The 18,331-nt window shown below is 47.5% G+C and overlaps 1 long non-coding RNA gene across 1 annotated transcript in view; it reads right to left on the bottom strand.

Moving 5' to 3' along the window:
- Positions 1-65: 65 nt before the first annotated feature.
- Positions 66-18,331, bottom strand: part of LOC135410394 (uncharacterized) — a 69,949-nt gene continuing 51,683 nt past the window's right edge. The window contains exon 2 of the long non-coding RNA XR_010428661.1: positions 66-502. This is a non-coding gene — a long non-coding RNA (uncharacterized LOC135410394). The remainder of the gene's footprint in view (positions 503-18,331) is intronic.

The following is an 18,331-nucleotide window of genomic DNA, read 5'->3' on the forward strand; positions in this document are numbered from 1 at the left end:
TAAAGAAAGAAAGAAAGAAAGAAAGAAAGAAAGAAAGAAAGAAAGAAAGAAAGAAAGAAAGAAAGAAAGAAAGAAAGAAAGAAAGAAAGAAAGAAAGAAAGAAGAGGGAGAGAAGGAGGGAGGAAGGGAGGGAGGGAGGAAGAAAGAAATGGTTACCAGGGGGCAGTGTTTGTCCAGCTGATGGGATGTTAATCCTTGTCCCAGCGTCGATCCATGATGGGATGGTTAATCCTTGTCCCAGCATCTATCCACAGGAAAGGATGGTTAATCCTTGTCCCAGCATCGATCCCTGTCCTCGTGCTGGGATGTTAATCCTGGTCCCAGTGTCCATCCAGCTGGGTGGGTCTGGCCGATGGGAAGCCCAGGATCCTGGGGGTTCTTTGCCCATCCTGTGGAAGCCTGAGGTCCATCCGCGGGGGGCGGAGGAGGCAGAGGAGGCCTGGGCGGGCTTCTCCTCATCCATGGCCATGGTCCTGTTCCTGTCCGTTGGCGTCGTCCTGTGCTGCAAAGAGGGGGAGAGGGGGAGGAGAGGGAGAGAGGGAAGGAGGGAGGGAGAGGGAAGGAGGGAGAGGGAACTGCTCCTGAGGGAGCTGAGATGGGCTGAGCTCTGCACCCCTTATATACCCCTGGGGCAGGGCGGGGTCTGGGATGTCACAAAGGCCTCTGGGCACACCCATGTCCCACCTCACAAAGGGCCCTGGAAGGCGCCCCCATGTCACAAAGGGCCACCCCCGGCCCCCCATGGACAGCGGGACCGCCTGGACCCGGCCCGGGGCAGCCCCGGCACTTGTGGCCTTGCAGCCCCTTCCCTTCAGTCCCTGCTGTGCCCTGAACCTTCCACTTCGTGGAGGTCAAGTGGTGATAAAAAAAGAGAGAGTTGTGTTATTGTTTTCAAGGTCAATACCTAGAATTGGGAAACTCCCCTCCCCACTGGTGATGTTACTATTTAGTTCACAAGGTTCTTCCCCTAGAGGGTGGTGGGCACTGACCAGGCTCCCCAGGGCAGTGGGCACGGCCCCAAGGCTGCCAGAGCTCCAGGAGCATTTGGACAACGCTCTGAGGGACAGGAGGGGATTGTTGGGGTGTCCTGGGCAGGGCCAGGGCTTGGACTGGATGATCCTTGTGGGTCCCTTCCAACTCAGGGATTCTGTGTGTCTCTCTGTCTGATGCTGGGCTTGCCCAAGACGTCCCACTTCAGGACCTCTCTCTCAGCCTCTGGTTTCAAGCTCTCTGAGTAACACCAGTGCGACTGCCAGCAGTTCAGGAATCAAGGAAAGAATAAACTAAATTTTTTGATATGACTTTTTTTCCACGTTACTCAAGGCTTTGGCACTTGGGAATCCAGTCCGGTGTCACTGCATTTCCCTATCCCGGGGCTCAGCTGTTCGGTGGGGAGGGGATGCGGTGTCCGGACTCTCCTTTCCTCCTCTCTCCCAGCCGCTGTTCCCACTAGATGGCATCTCCGTCCCGCAAACATCTCCAGCTCCCGCGGTGTTATCTAACCCTCACGGATTTACACGGCTCATAGAACGCTGGTTTAGCACTGAGCGATTAAACTGGGCAAACATTTCACTATTCTACCTCGATTTCTACTCCAGGATATCACGAAAAAAGTGCCACGGATCAGCAGCATTGGAGCATCTTCCTTTCAATCATCCCTTCTGAAACACTGTCACTGCTGTCAGTGGTGTCCCAGGGACAGAGTTTGTTCTCTCCAGGACATGAAGTGCCTCAGCAGTGCCCAGCACAGAGGGAAATCACTTCCCTGGGCCTGTGCCCACACTATTCCTGATCCAAGGCAGGTGCCATTGGCCCTCCTGCCCACCTGGGCACACCTGGGCTCATGTTCAGCCTCTGTCACCAGCACCCCCAGGGCCTTTTCCAACAGGCAGCTTTTCAGCCACAGAAGGAAGAGTTCTTTGAAGGCAAGTGTTCTTTGAGCAGTGATGTGAACAACAGACCAGCACACAGTGCAGATTTGTCAGAGTTTCAACTCAGACTTCCCCTCAAAGTCATGAACTCAATGGATGTATTCTTCTCTTCATACCTGATCCAATGGATGCCTACTGGAGGCAGTGGAAGTGATGAAAAATTTTAGCACTGAGCTGGCAGAATAAAATCCCTCCATCCCAGGGTTGTGGGAAGAAACAGTAACATCCTCCATGCGTGTTGTGCCTTGAGATTGCAGTGGGGAAATGACTTGTTGCTGTGTGAGCTTTGTGCCCTCTGCACTCGAAGACATGGGTGTCTCATGTCTGAGGAAATTTTGGGAGGGCACTCTCAGTTGTGTGGGAGGTGCCCATCAGGTTTCAGTCACGTTTGGGACCTGGGATGTGCTGGACACCCCAGGTGCTTGTGGAAAGCACAGCACGGACAAGTACAAAGAGATGCCTGAGGGGACAGGATCTGCCAGAGGCACATGAGAAACTTGTACACAAAGCCTGAGGCTTCAGCCTGGTGTTCCAGCAGCTCACCCCTAGTGTCTCATTAGGCTGTCACCTCATATCTGAGGTTTGAGAGCATTTGTTCCTTTACCACAGTGGTTTTGTTGTCACTGTCATTAAGCTCTGCAAGAACAGGGAGGATGGAGGTATCACGTTCTTGCACAGTTCACAGTCACAGAATTACAAAATATTCTGAGTTGGAAAGGACCCACAAGGATCATCAAGTCCTTAAATCAATGGAAACACCATCGTAGAAAATGACATCTGTCCAGTATTTTGGTTCAGTGGTTTATAACCTGTGCCACCCCACCATCACCACAGTGTTGTATTTTTGTGTCTATATTGCTTTCTTGCCCTTCTCAACATGCAATAATCATGAGGAAAGTTACAGCTCAAACCTCTGTTTGATCAGCAGCATTATGGCATCTGTATCATCCCTTGTGTTTTGTTTATTGGGGGAAATTGGTCTGTTAGTCAAATCCTGTAAAAATAATGTGGATCTCAACGGGTATCACACATTAAATTGTTATCACCATATCCACCTCAGTGGCATCTTCCATTGGAAACCAACTTAATCTCGTTTCTGACACATTTTCCCAATTACAGCAGCTGCACATATTCCAGAAAAGCACTGCAGAACCAGATGAACTCCCCAGGCACAAACCTGTCTTTCTCTCACCAGCTGTTGGGCTGGTGCCTGGTGTTTCTTTTGGTGCATTGCCTCAATAAATGTCATAAATTCTCACATTTAACAAGTGCCCAGGGAGGGAATCAGAGTGAGTAATTTAGGACCTGCCCCCCCCCCCCCAAGCCACAGGATAGGATGGGATGTGTGTGTTTATCTACTTCACTGTAACATCAGAACTCCTGGACTCTCCCAAGAAGGATGGCTACGTAAGAGAAATTCTCTGTGGCAGTTTAGATTGGATGTTAGGAAAAAATTCCTCATGGAAAGGGTTGTCAGGCATTGGAAGGAGCTGCCCAGTGAGGTGGTGGAGTCCCCATCTCTGGAGATATTTAAAAGAAGTGTGGATGTGACACTTGAGAACAGGGCTTAGTGGTCGCCTTGGTAGTGTTAGCTTAAGGGTTGGACTCGATATTAAAGGTATTTTCCAACCTAAATGGCTCTGTGATTCTTTAATCTCTATTGTGATGGTAATATTGGTTTGATACAGTTAAAAGCATAAGAACTTCTTCCTTCATATGCAAATTTCTTTTTAAATAAACAATATGTCAGGAGATTTCAGGTATGTTCTTTTGTGAGAAAAAAATTGTGCCCCAAGCCCACTTTAATTGCTTTGACTTTTTTACTTGGTTAGTCAATTCCTTAGGAAAATTAGAAGTACAATGAAGGAAAATGTCACCATCTGTCTGAAACTGGTGTGCAGAGTAAAATACTTTAAAAATTGCATATTATTCCCAAAAGTAATTTATCACTTTGACCCAAAGAGAAAGAATTGCTGTGAAACCAGTACTATGCTACTCACAAACTCTGCGTGCTCAGAGCCTTTGAGCCTTTTTGGTTTCTTCTACTCACTTGCCAGCAGCTGCTGATGTCAGTGCCAGCAGGAAAGCACTGCAGGTGGAACAGAGAAACAGATAAATCAGAGAAGACAAAACAGCTCATGGGGAGCCTGAACGCCCTAAGTCACAGCACAACACTGCCACTTCTCCTGGAGAACTTCCCTGCAAGAGCAGGGGCTGTGTGAGCTGCTGGGGGTGATTTGTGTGGGCTGTTGTGGCCAAGAGAGCTGCAAACCTGAGGAGGTACTTCTGCAGTGATTGTAGTCAGGGGACAAAGTTCTGATTGAGTATTAGAAGTAAGAACGTTTCATAACCCCAGCACAGGAAGGACGTGGAGCTGCTGGAGAGAGTCCAGAGGAGGCACCAAGAGGATCCAAGGGATGGAGCAGCTCTGCTGGGAGGAAAGGCTGGGAGAGCTGGGATTGTTCAGCCTGGAGAAGTGAAGCTTTGGGGTGACCTCATTGTGGCCTTCCCAGACCTTATGGAACTACAAGAAAGATGGAGAGAGACTATTTCCAAGGGCCTGGAGGGACAGGACAAGGGGCAATGACTTCAAACTGACAGAGAGTAGGGTTAGATTGGATATTAGGAAGAAATCCTTCCCTGTGAGAGTGGTGAGGCCCTGGCCCAGGTTGCCCAGAGAAGCTGTGGCTGCCCCTGGATCCCTGGAAGTGTCCAAGGCCAGGTTGGATGGAAGCTGGAACAACCTGGTCTAGTGGAAGGTGTCCCTGCCCACAGCAGGGTTTGGAACTGGATGATCATTAAGGTCCCTTCCAACCCAAACTATTCTGTGATTCTCTAACTCTCTTGCCTTGGGTTCCCTTTTCAGTGCTCTGTGCTTTCCCTTTTCCTTCCTCCTTCTTTTGATTACACCCAAGCTGGACTAATAAACCTCTGGGGGGGGGGGGGGGAAAGCACTGGTAGCATTTTTATGTCCTTCCTTCACAGCACAACACGTTGCCAAAATTATAAAGCATTTTGTGAGAACTTTTTTATTTGGTGAAGTCCATGATCAACTTCCTGTTAATTCTTAGGATCACCCTTGATTTCTGCAACATGCCAGAGCTCCACATCTCTGACTCCAGAGGCCATTTCTAAGGATAACGCCCTAGAGAATGATTTCATTTCAAGATGTGGCTTCTTTGGGAAGAACAGTCACCATTCCTGGTGTGAGACACCTGCAGAATGACACCAGGGGAAGCCACACTCAGCTTTGCCACTGTGGTGGGTTGACCATGGCTGGATGTCAGGTGCCCATCAAATTGCTTTATCACTTCCCTCCTCCTGGAGAGGGGAGAGAAAATACAGCGAAATGTTTGTAGGTTGAAATAAGGGCAGTGAGAGGTCACTCACCAATTATCATCACAGGCAGAACAGACTAGACCTGGGGAAATTAGTTTAGGGCTGTCAGGAATATCTTGATTCCATGGGGGCTCTGCCTGCATTTCTTCCCTCTGTTTACCTCCACATTCTGAATTTGGAGCTGAACAAACACACACAAAGAAGGGAAGGAAAAAGAAGAAAAGAAAAAAAAATCAAAGAGGAATTAATATTTTCTCACTGAAGTTCCTGCCCACCCACAAATCCCACACTGAAATAGAGACAACACTGGGATTCTCAAGAGCTGTACCACTCATGTATGGCCTTTGACTTTCACAAAATCTCACTGAGCTTTACAAAGGAGGTAAATTCAACCCTCAGAGTACAGGAGAGAAACAACACACAGCAGAGAAAGAGCAGGGCCAAGGCTGGGACACACACAGCCAGTGGTATTGCCCACCAGCTCAGTTGTCCTGGCAACGGGTTGTTGTTCCACAGAGATCCCATTGAGCTCCAACCACCTTCAGAGCCTGAAGATGATTCAGGATGGTTGAACTGCACAAACCCTTTCATTCTGACAAGTCCCTCACAGCTCTTCAGTGCTCCATCCTTTGTGTTCAGTTCTTCAGGGCTCCGTTTCTGATTTCTGTCGCAGTGATCAACTTTGGTGTCAGTGTCAGGAATTTTGCCACGGATTATAGAATTCACAAGTCACAAATCAAGCCTGTGGACTCTGAGTGGCCCATGGGGACCCCGAGGTGTCACTGGGGGCCTGGCAGGGAATGAACAGCACCAAGTTAGAGAGGATCATAAGCATTTTTGATGCCGTTGCCCATCCCAGTCTGCAGGAAGCAGGTCTTTGCCACTGCGAAGGACTTTTCTGACGCAGGAGAGAGCTGTGCCTTTCTGATCAACTGCTTCCCTTGCACTCTTGATCTGCTGCTTTGCAGCCATGATGCTGAATTGCTCTAAAATCAATGTATAACAGAGACTATGGATAATATCCCAGAGCACTCCGGGCTTGTCCTGCCCCAGAGCAATCACAGCAGTCAGGAACTTGAGAAGGAGAACTGGGAGTAAGTGGCTTTTTCTTGGCAGTTTGATAAGGGAATAAGGGAGCAGGGATGGAAAAGAGAGCAGGGATGGAGGAGAGAGCAGGACTGCACAGCCCAGAAGGAAGCAGCAGAGGAAGAGAAGATGCATTCCTGTCATTCTCCTGGACAGAAATTTTGGAGGTAGAGAGAAGAGCAAAGGAGCATAAGCTCTGGATTCAAAGCCAGCCCAACCTGTCTACAGCTGCAACAAATCTCTGCTCCCAAGCAAGGGAATGGCAGAAGCTCCCAGAGTGTTTCTGAAGCCAGTGTGAACCAGGAGAGTCGTGTTGGCTTCTGTCCAGGCGGCATCACATCAGAACCTGCTTCCGAAATGGGCCCTGGAGAACTGGGCCTGTGTGTTGACCTGGGGGGGATTATCCTTTCTTCCACCCTCTCACCTTAACACTGTGCCTGCATGTGGCCACTCGAGGTACAGCTGAAGTAGAAATGATCATAGTAGAAAACAAGCAGGTTTTCCTTCAGCTTTCACCAGGGGATGTGTGAAGAAAGCAAGCTCAGGCAGATTATTGCAATCCTTCACCACTCCCTCCCTCCCTCAATTGTTCCTCTGCTCCCAAAATCTCTCTCTCCTGTCTTTTTTTCTCATCACTCCTTTCAGAAATTCCTTCTCTTCTCTGCAGTGGGTTTAATAGTACTCAGGACACATCTGCAGACAAGGCTGATGTTTCCTTCGACTTTCACATTTGATCTAAAATCACCAAAACCTCCAAAAGGTTCTAAACTGTGAGCAGTGCTGAGCCTCAGGTTGCCAATCAGGGAGCAAAGCTGTCCATCCAGGTATGAGGTGGGAACAACATGGGATTCATCACCTTCTCCCTGCCCTGCAGAGACTTTGCACAGCTCAGGTCCCTGCCTTAAAATCTCCCCTCAGCAAATAATAAATAGAAATTACAACATTAATTAGAAAAGACACCTTCGAAGTTGGCTCCTGAGATGGTGAGATTATTTCTACAGTAATTCATTTCCAAAAAGGGATTGACAGAAATTAAGTATGGAATTAAAAAAAAAAAACCAAACCAAACCAAAACAACCAAATCAAGAGCAGTTTACAGCAGGGCATTCTTTTGACTCACACACGTGAGTTTGTTATGAGCACAAAGGATTTGTTCTGTTAAAAATCAAATTTGATCCCTAGATTAAAGCAGCAAAAACATCTTTCCATGCATCACTCCAGAGGACTGTAACCATATACAGGCTCTGAGAAGGGGAGCTGAGGGTGATTAAGTTTCCTTATTGTTTGGCAGACTGAGATAGGTTTGGCAAGAGGAATCTCACAGACTTTGCAGAGCTTCTGGGGAGGAAGGGGGGGGAAATCACAACAAATGAGAGAGGAGATGAGTTCAAACTCATCAGTTACACAAGAACCTTGGAAGTGCAATTCCCAGGCAGAGCAATCACCTGTTGTGGAGGTTGACCTTGTCTGGCTGCCAACCACCCACCCAGCTCCTCTCCCACTCCCCCTCCTGCTGCTCTGCCCTGTGCTGCTGGATTTCTTCTCAAACCTCTTCTAACTCCTCTCTCACACCTTTTTTAACTCCTCTCTCACAGCTGCTGCACCTTGGGTTTTACCCTTTTCCTAAATGTGTTTTCATAGAATCACAGAATGGTTTGGGATGGAAAGGACCTTAACAATCATCCAGTGCCACCCCCTGCCATGGGCAGGGACACCTTCCACTAGCCCAGGTTGCTCCAAGCCCCGTCCAACCTGGCCTTGGACACTTCCAGGGATCCAGGGGCAGCCACAGCTTCTCTGGGCAACCTGGGTCAGGGCCTCCCCACCCTCACAGGGAACAATTTCTTCACAATATCTAATCTAAACCAACTCTCAGTTTGAAACCATTCCCCCTTTTCCTGTTACTCCATGCCCTTGGAAATAGTTTTCCCAGAGGCTCCACCACCTTGGCTGAGGGGCTTAGCTTTTGCCAGTCCTGAGTGCATTTTGGAAACACTGGAACTGGCTGTGCCTGGCACAGAGGCCACTCCTGCAGCACCCCTGGCTACCAAGATCTCGTCACAGAAAGCCAAACACACCTGTAAACCCTGCAAACCTGGCAGAGACAGGCAACAAAAGCTCCATGAGTGCCCAATATTGGCTTTGATGGATCTACCTCTTTTCTTCTACATGTAGGCAAGGAGCAATGGCTTTAAATTGAAACAGTGCAGGTTTAGATTAGATATCAGGAAGGAATTCTTCCCTGTGAGGGTGGGGAGGCCCTGGCACAGGCTGCCCACAGAAGCTATGGCTGCCCCATCTCTGGAAGTGTCCAAGGCCAGGTTGGATGGGGCTTGGAGCAACCTGGGCTAGTGGAAGGTGTCCCTGCCCATGGCAGGGGGTTGGAATGAAATGATCTTTAAGTTCCCATCCAACCCAAACCATTCTGTGATTCTATAATTCTATGTTTTGTAACACCTATCTCTCAAAGTCCCCTTTCAGAGAGGCCTTTACTTCCAGCCCTTCTGCTCTGGTGCATTTATCCCAGAACTCTTCCCAATTCCAGGGATCAGTACATCCCCCTCCAGCACCAACCTCAGTGTTAACCAGGCAAATATTTCGAATTTCTGGGCTTTTCAGAGTCAATGTTTGTGCTCTTTTTCACACTCACATGCTGCCTTCAGGAAAACCCAGAGTTCCTAAACCTTAGGGGGGGTAAAACCTGCAACTGGGACTTTCCCTGTGCTCTGAGATGGAACAGATTGCTGGAGATGGCAGCAGCTCTCCAGGTCCAGCCGTGTGAGAGATGCTGCAGTGGAACTGCTGCTCAAATTGCTGATTTCCAAGCTGGTCCCATGCTCAAGTAAAACCAATCCAGAGTTCACTTTAAGGGCAAGCAGCCTCATCAAGCCAGCAATGTACAATAAAGCAAAAAAAGAGGAAGGGCAATCAAAAGTCATTTTCCCTCATGTTCAGCAATCTTTTTGCAATCTGCTGGGATGTATTGACCCAACTTGTACACGAGCAGGAAATCCCAGGGGATAAGTTACCCTGCACAACCTGCCATAGATGGGTCATTGATCAGGCAATCAAGGATCATTAGCCAGGTTTCTTATGAACACATCACTCTTGGCTCAGATGTTAAAACGAAAACCACGCAACGTGAAACAAAAGGCTTCAGTCTTGGCTGGGTTTTGGCAAAAAACCCACTCAGATGGGTGTGCTTGGAGAGGGGGAGCTGCCTGGGAAACATGTGGGATTTCAGACTCTCCCTGGTGTTTGTCAGCCTTTTCCAGAGCAGCAGAGTTCAAGACCCGCCTCTGCCTGAACAGAAAAGTGGGGCTGGAAGTCTGGGAGTAGAAAGATGTGACTTGTCCAAAGGCCACCCAGATTCTTGACTGTGTTGGGTCAAACCTGCAGCCTCTGCCAGTGGATTCTCTCTCTCCAGCCCCTCCCATGGTCTGACTCCTGTACTTAGAAAGGGGCAAAGGTGGCTGGGTTAAATTTCTATTGAACTCCCATTTCACTCAAGTGTGACTTTCTGTTAACATCTTATAAGTGACCAGGGGCTGAGCCAGACAGCCCTGAAGTAACTCAGGAACCAAATTCTCACACTGGACCAGAAGGCTTGGATGTAATGCAGAAGATTTTTAGGAGGAAATGAGGTGACTCCCTAGACAACAGATGTGGATTTGAACAGCTTAAGGAAGTTCAGGATTACAGCTGTTTTCTTGCTGTTGTTTTCTGGCAAATTCCAAGGAAGAAAAGAGACTCATTTTTGGGTGGAGGGAGAAGTTTGCAGGAGTATTTAAAGAAATGTGCGTAATCATCTGAAAATTAACACAATTCAATTGTACTGCAGGCTTCCATGGCTCTTATCTTTCGTTGGCCCCATTTCAAATTTGCAAGTTTTCCCAGTGGAGAGTGTGGTTTTTTCCTTCTCTCATTCTCTATACAGAAAAAAACCCCTAAGCCAACAAATCCAAATAACACTTGAGTAAAAAGAAAACTCCAAAGTCAAGCTGGGAATGTTTCTGCCCTTCCAGAAGTCCCAGACTAAAACTCCTGCAGTTGCATTAGAGAGGTAGAAATACCTTTACAGTGTGACTCATTTCATGTATTTTTTCATTTAAAGATGAGAGGAAATCCCAGTGGAAGTGCCAGTTTCTCTCTCATGGAAGGAACTCAGATAATTGCTTTCCATGAGACATTACCTTGCAATCAGGCAAGACAAATCCCATCAACAATTATGATCTTCAGAAGCCTCATAGAAAATCTCCTCCCCTCTCATGGGATTCCCAGGTGTAATTAAAACCAATCCCTGTGGCTGTGGGAACAAACCCTCTATCCTGAAGAGAAAAGACACTCCAGAGACACAGCTGATGGCTGTGAACCACTCACATTCCGTGGCCAAATCAACAAAATGCTTAAGCCCCAACACAAATCTTTATTAAGGCCCCCTTCCTAAATAAGAAGACCCCTGTGAAATCAAAAATGGGGTGAAGAACAGAAGACACAGAAACAATTTGCATGCAGACAACCCTTCAGTTTTCCTACATTTTCAAACATTTCAAAGACAGTTAAATTTAAATCCTGATTTCTTGCATTTCTCGAGGAGTACAAACAAATTTTCTACCAATTTTTTTGGGGAAAAAATGTGTGAAGGCACTTGATGTTCACTTAACTCCAAGTCTCACCCTTCTGAGCTGGAGGGAAAGCTGGAAGTAGCTGGAGATGATGGTTCCATTCCTGCTGACTTCAGGGCAGCTGGACTGTGGACTGTTTCTATCTCCTTGCCAGCCTCCAAGTCCCTTTGGAGAAAGGGCTGGATTTTTATCCCTGTGACTGTTTGGTGCCACCAGAGTGGTGTAAAGGAGCAGGAGGATCTCACAGTGCTGGCTCCCAAATTCTGGGGAAGGTGGGTGCAAAAGGTTGTGACTCCCCTAAACCCACACAATCTTCTGGGAACTCCAGAAATGTGGCACAGGCTCGGATTTATCCAGGACACAGGCAAATGGATAGATTTGCACAAAATGTTCCAGAGTGGACAGGCCTTAAATCTTCATTGTTCAAACCCAGCAAGGCTTTATTTTGTCTGGAGCAGGCAGCTAAAATACCAATTTATTTCTTTCATTTCTTAAACTGAAAGAACACTTAGAGACTGAGTAATTTTGCTTAAAATCAGCCTGGATCACCCAGAGAAATATGGTATCATGGAAAAACAGCCCAGTGCACAGCCCAGCAAGCAGAGACACAGCTTTTATTGGAAAACTACAACTCCCTGCAGTGCCAGGAAGAGGGAGATGCTATTTTTCATGGATCATAAGGAAAGCTGGGCACAGAGGGCTGATTTTTTCCCTTTGAGTTTGAACTCCTTAACAGGCCAACACTGTTCATGACCTCACAGCTGATAAAACAACAACTAAACAGGTAAAACAATAAGTAAAGATGGCTGAAGGCTTTGCTAAGGGTGGGATTTATTTTAGCGGGTTCCTGAGGGAACATCCAGCCAAAGTGCTCCAGTCAGTGGGGTGGGATGGACAGCAGAGATGTGCCACTGGCAGAAGGAAATCTGACTTCTTTCCCCCTAAAATAAAGTTGCTACAGCAGGCAGAGGGTCTGGGGGAGGAGGGATACCAAGTTCAGAGAATGTGGCAGATTTTCCATGAACTCTCTTCAGCCCATTGGAAGTTGTGCTGCCTTTTTTTTTAGCCAGGACAAATTAGGTGCAGCTTGATTTTATATGTCAGAAAGGTTTATAACTAAAGATATGCATTGAATAAGAAATATGAGACAAAAATATATTATTTTTTGCCTGCTTGATTTAATCTTGGCCCAGAAACACCCAAGAGGAAGAAAACATCCCACTCTCCTGCAGCAGAGCTGAGCAGAACCAAACCCTGAGTGCTCTTTCAGGGTGAAGGTGAGAGGAAAACTGAACACATTTTCCCTGAAACCTCTGCATTGCCAGCACTGGGAAAGGCTCAGGATTTCTAAAAGTTGCTGTTGAGGATGGTTTGGCCAAAGCTGGCACTTGAAAGACAAATCACCCAGGGTGAACAGTCCTGAACTTTCATTTAGCTCATCCCGGGAAGCTGATGGATAAGCTGAACATCAGAGCAAAACTAATAAAGGAAAGGTGTCTTTAACAGAGGGTTTGCACAGGGGCTGTGTGACACAGCCTCAAAACAGGGATTAGGCCAGGCTTTGGAAATTCATAACTGTGTGTGCACAACTCCAAACACCTCCCTAAGAGGACTGGGAGTCACAGAGCAGGTAGTGTCCAGCTGGAGAGAGGAGATCCAGGAATGCAGCATTCCATACACACTGTCCAACAATTCTGTGTGCCCCCTAGCTCTGCTTAAACCAAAGAGACAAAGCAACACAAGTATTGCCAAGCTCATAACTGATCTGATTTCCCTTGTGTGACCTGGCTCTTGTAGAAGTTTAGGGATACAGCAATGGATTTAATGGATACAACCTGCTTGAATCAGCAGGGAAGGACATGCTGCTACAGCTTCACACAACATTCACCTCCCCAGAGCTGCACCCTTTTCACTGTATTTGCACAAAACATTTATCCACACGTAGCAACAAAAAGCATTAATGATTTATAAAGAACTGTCCTTGAGATGGACCTAAACTTTCAATGAAAACATGTAAATTCAGAAGAAATGCAAAGGCTACAACAATGGTTTGTTTTTATAGCATTCAAATGGTATTTTATTCTCATCATCTTCGGGACTGAGCCTGTCTTTCCCCTTCTCCAATTTTTGTACAACCCCGGTGCCATCCTGGTCTACCCTGAAATTGCTTTTAGAGTTCCTCCTTTCTTTCCAGAAGGAAAGAAAGTGCTTCTATTCATGAAGGGGTGTGGGAAGGTCTAAAACCAGCAGCTAAACCAAACCCAAACCTAGAATTTCACTACAGGTAGGAAGCAAAGCCAGAAAAAATGAGTCTAGAGAGCAGAGGAGCCCCCAGTGTGACAGTAACTCCATTTCAGTCGTGTTTCCTGCCTGTGACAATCAGTTAAACCCTCAATTATGACACCTAATTATGTATCTTGATGTGCAGCACTTATGCAGTCGACCTTTGAATTATCAACCATAAGTTCTAAATGTTAATAACACCTTCCTGCAGATCATTTATAGCTGCTTTTGCTGATGCTTTGGAATTTGGTTTATTCCTAAATATCAGAGTGTTTGTTTGCCTTTGTAATCCTTATTTCTTATGGTTTTCAAATACCCTTCTACTTTCTTTACAGTATTCTTTATTTTGGAGAAGCATTTTGCTTTGCTGTACCCCTGTATTATTCCATGGTGTGCTACTCAATCTTCATTTCAAGGCAAACAGGAATGGATGCTGATGTTGATATTTGTCTGCCAAGGAGACATTTAATAAGAGCCAAAACCACAAACAAGATAAGCTGCAAACCATAATATATCACACAAACTACTAGTTCAGGGATGTTGCCTTGTTTGATGTGGTGCCAGATGAGCTTTACTTAAAAAATGCACACAAATCTCAAATGTTTGCCTAAATTCATGTTCTTCAGTCATCCTCAAGGTCTTCATGGTTTCGCTGCAAAGCTCAAAGGTCTGGGGTTGAGCAGGCTTTAAAAACAGTATCACTGTAGATGCCTTGAGTCATAGAGGTCTCAGGAAATAAACCCAAACTTGCCAAATCCCTGTGTATTCCCAAATGACATGCAGGACACACATCAAGGATTAGTCTGACTCTTGGTGGCAAACACAAGAAAATAGCCAGAAAATGCTTTGTTCTGGCAAACCTTTTCCCACTCTCTCCCTGTGTCTCTTTAAGCTCTGCCCAGACAGCTGGGAAGGAGGTGAGAAGGAGCATGGGCAGCACACGTGTGTTGGCACCATCCAGCACGGGAAGGCTCTCCCAGGGGAAGCAGAGCCAGCTGAGCTCAGGTTAGAGCAATCCCCAGGCTGCTGCAACCAGACACAAATCCTTCCTAATTGGCTTCCTGGCAACCCCAGCCCCAGCAGACCTCAGCTGCAGCAGGGACTCGGACCCCAAATGCCCTGTAATTCCCAAAGTGTTTCTGCATCGGAGAAGTTTCAGGTCTGATTTTCCATCATTAACCCTTTCTTGCGGAAGGAATTTCTGTCCAGGACAGGGGAGTGAATTTACTATCCAAAATCTGTGATTTCTTACAAATAGCACTGCAAAGGAAAGCTCTGCTCTGTTGTGATCAATGGAATTGATGCTGCCTGGGCTGTGATAGTGTCATGGAATTATAGAATCACTGAATGGTTTGGGTTGGAAGGGACCTTAATGATTGTCCAGTTCCAACCCCTGCCAGGGGCAGGGACACTTTCCACTAGACCAGGTTGCCCCAAGCCCCATCCACCCTGGCCTTGGACACTTTCAGGGATGGGGCAGCCACAGCTTCTCTGGGAAATATGTGCCAGGGCTTCACCACTCTCACAGCCAAGAATTGCTTCCCAATATCCCATCTAACCCAGCTCTCTGTCAATGCGAAGCCTTCCCCCTTTTCCTGTCACTCCAACCCCTTGGAAATAGTCTCTCTCCATCTTTCTTGGAGCTCTTTCATGTCCTGGAAGGCCATAATCAGATCATCCAAAATCTTCTCTTCTCCAGGCTGAACAATCCCAGCTCTCCCAGCCTTTCCTCCCAGCAGAGCTGCTCCAGCCCTGGGATCCTCTTGGTGCCTCCTCTGGGCTCTCTCCAGCAGCTCCATGTCCTTGCTGGGCTGTTCCCCAGGGCTGGAGCAGCTCTGCAGGTGGGGTCTCACCAAAGCAGAGCAGTGTCAGCCACAAGCAATCAATTAAGCAAAATCCGAAGCTTGATGGCACCTGTGAACACCACTTTGATTTCCTGGTGTCCTAATACCCAACACAGATCCCACAGCACAGAATTGCAAGACAGAGAGTTAAGAGATGAAAATGAACTGGTTCCAGCCTCCAGGACAGGTAAGAGCTCTGCTCAGCAAACATTTCAGATCAATGAGGGAATGGAAACAAGCCAAATATTACAGCAACATGAGCTCTTCTCTCCTAAGTAAAGGATGCCTGGAGTTCTTCTGCCAAGCCCCCGGGCTCCTCAGCAGCATCCAGTGTGCCTCTCCTTGCTCATTCATGTGGACAAGCAATGATTATTGACAATTAGCATCTCTCCAGATGAAGGCAAATTAAGTGCTGTGAAAAACCCAAAAGCCACGCTAAAAAAAAAAAAAAAAAGAGGGAAGAAAGACAGGGAAGTGGACACTGGCATGCATGTCATCAGGCATTTTGTAATTGGAAAGCTAAGTGGGTTTTGCTTTCTGACTTATTCGACAAAACCCTGTTAAATGAGGCTCCAGGTGAAATACAGCAGTGATTAATGCAAGGTCCCACTGTGACAAAGCACAGTTCTGCAGGGAGGTGGGGAATTAGTAAGTAAGAGCCACAATCACAACTCTAATATCCAAGTTCAAAGTGGAATTTCTCTGATTCACAGACACAGTGCTCCAGAGGAAATCAGTCTGCAGCCTATAACTTGTGCCACTTTACAGCCCTCTAGCATCGAGGGAAAACAAACTCACAAAGCAGAATGGACTTTGGCTTCTGAGCAGGTTTTTAATGTTAGGTCAAAAGTTAGGATGAGAGGAAGGAAGAGCAAAGGGATCCAGCTAGGTTTGAAAAGGAAGAGGGAGTGGTGGCAGCTGCCCAAAAACTTGGCCCTCCTTGGCTGTGTCATCCATTGGGATCCACTCGCAAGGTCACAGGGGCTGAAATATGGAGGGCACAGCAGAGGGAATGCACCCACACGTGTCCCATGCATCAGGAGAACATGGCACACATCTGAAGCCAGGGGGATGGTACTTTCCAAGGCATTTTATTAAATGCAGGACCTGCACAAAGGAGCTCAGCGGGGCCGTGGCTTCCCCTTCTGCTGAGGGAATTGGCAGAGCAGGGTCTCCTGCTGGACTGAGAAGCAGCAGCCTCTCTCCTAGAAATGTGTGAGCTGGCAGCCCCACGGAGTCAGGAGATGGAGACTATCCCCAAAGGTCACTGATCAGTGTCTGACACAATGACCCTGGCCAAAAGAGATGTCAAATGTTATTCCTGCCCTTGATTCAGGACTCCATTTGCAGATGGCCTCTTCCAGCCTTGATGATTCCCTGACACCGAGCCTGCCCCGACCCAGGTGCACCTCCACGGGGTCAGTTCCTGCTGCCCCAGCCAGCCCAGCCTGCAAAGCCCGGGCTGTGCCCTGTGGAGAGCGGGGGTCGTGTGGGACCGTGGCCAAAGCCCCGCAGGGCTCCGGGCACAGCAGGGGCTGCAAAGGCCACAAGTGCCGGGGCTGCCCCGGGCCGGGTCCAGGCGGTCCCGCTGTCCATGGGGGGCCGGGGGTGGCCCTTTGTGACACGGGGCACCTTCCAGGGCCCTTTGTGACGTGGGACATGGGTGTACCCAGAGACCTTTGTGACATCCCAGACCCCGCCCTGCCCCAGGGGTATATAAGGGGTGCAGAGCTCAGCCCATCTCAGCTGCTCCCCAGCAGCGGCTCCTTCTCTCTCTCTCCCTCTTTCTTCCTCTCTCCCTCTCCCTCACTCTCCTTCCCTCTTGCTCTCTTTGCCTCCCTCTCCCTCCCTCACTCGTCCTCTCCCTCTCCCCCTCTTTGCAGGACAATGGCCATGGATGAGGAGAAGCCCGCCCAGGCCTCCTCTGCCTCCTCCGCCCCCCGCGGATGGACCTCAGGCTTCCACAGGATGGGCAAAGAACCCCCAGGATCCTGGGCTTCCCATCGGTCTGGCCGACCCAGCTGGATGGACACTGGGACCAGGATTAACATCCCAGCATGAGGAGAGCGATTGACGCTGGGACAAGGATTAACCATCCCAGCATGGATCAACGCTGGGACAAGGATTAACCATCCCAGCATGTGGATCGACGCTGGGACAAGGATTAACCATCTCATCATGTGGATCGACGCTGGGACCAGGATTAACATCCATCAGCTGGATCAACACCTCCTTTTGGTATCATATTTTTCTACCTCCTTCCTTCCCTATCTTCTTCCTTCCTTTCTTTCTTTCCTTCTTTCTTTCTTTCTTTTCTTTTTTCCTTTCCTTTCTTTCTTTTTTCTTTTTTCTTTTTTTTTTTCTTTTTTTTTTCTTTCTTTTTTCTTTTTTTTCTTTTTCTTTCTTTTTTCTTCTTTTTTCTTTTTTCCATTTTTCTTTTTTATTTTTTTCTTTTTCCTTTCTTTTTATTTTTTCTTTCTTTTTTCTTTTTTCTTTATCCTTTCTTTTTTCTTTTTGCTGTTTACTTTTTTCCTTTCTCTCTTTCTCACTTTCTCTCTTTATTTTTTCTCTTTTTTTCTTTCCCCCTTTTCTGTCTTTCTCTATTTCTTTCTTTTGATAAATTTAATTCAGTGTTATGTGTTCAATATATTAGATAAATGTAATATATAATAAAACATAATATATAACAATGAAGTATAAATATATGCAATATATTTAATAATATTATTCATCAAATCTATTAATAAAAGTTTATACATGTTTAACAAACAATTCCCATGGTTTGTGGACTCTCTGACTCTCGTCGCTCCTTCCCACCACAAGCATTTACCACTCTCGGCTGCTCCCTTTCCCTTATGGCTGGGTCAGCACAACCTGGTCAGAAAAGATGCGGAGTTTTCCAATCCTGCTCCTCTGTTCCGGGTCCATCTCAGGAGCAAGATGGGTGTTGGCAGCAGAAATAATCAGGGAATCACAGAATATCCTGAGTTGGGAGGGACCCACAAGGATCACCAAGCCCAAGCCCTGGCCCTGCCCAGGACACCCCAACACTCCCCCCTGTCCCTCAGAGCATTGTCCAAACCCTCCTGGAGCTCTGGCAGCCTTGGGGCCGTGCCCACTGCCCTGGGGAGCCTGGGCAGTGCCCACCACTCTCTGGGGGAAGAACTTTGTCCTGAGATCCACCCTGAGCCTGCCCTGTCCCAGCTCCAGCCCTTCCCTGGGT

This window comes from Pseudopipra pipra, chromosome 2 (assembly GCF_036250125.1).
Source record: "Pseudopipra pipra isolate bDixPip1 chromosome 2, bDixPip1.hap1, whole genome shotgun sequence".
NCBI lineage: Eukaryota > Metazoa > Chordata > Aves > Passeriformes > Pipridae > Pseudopipra > Pseudopipra pipra.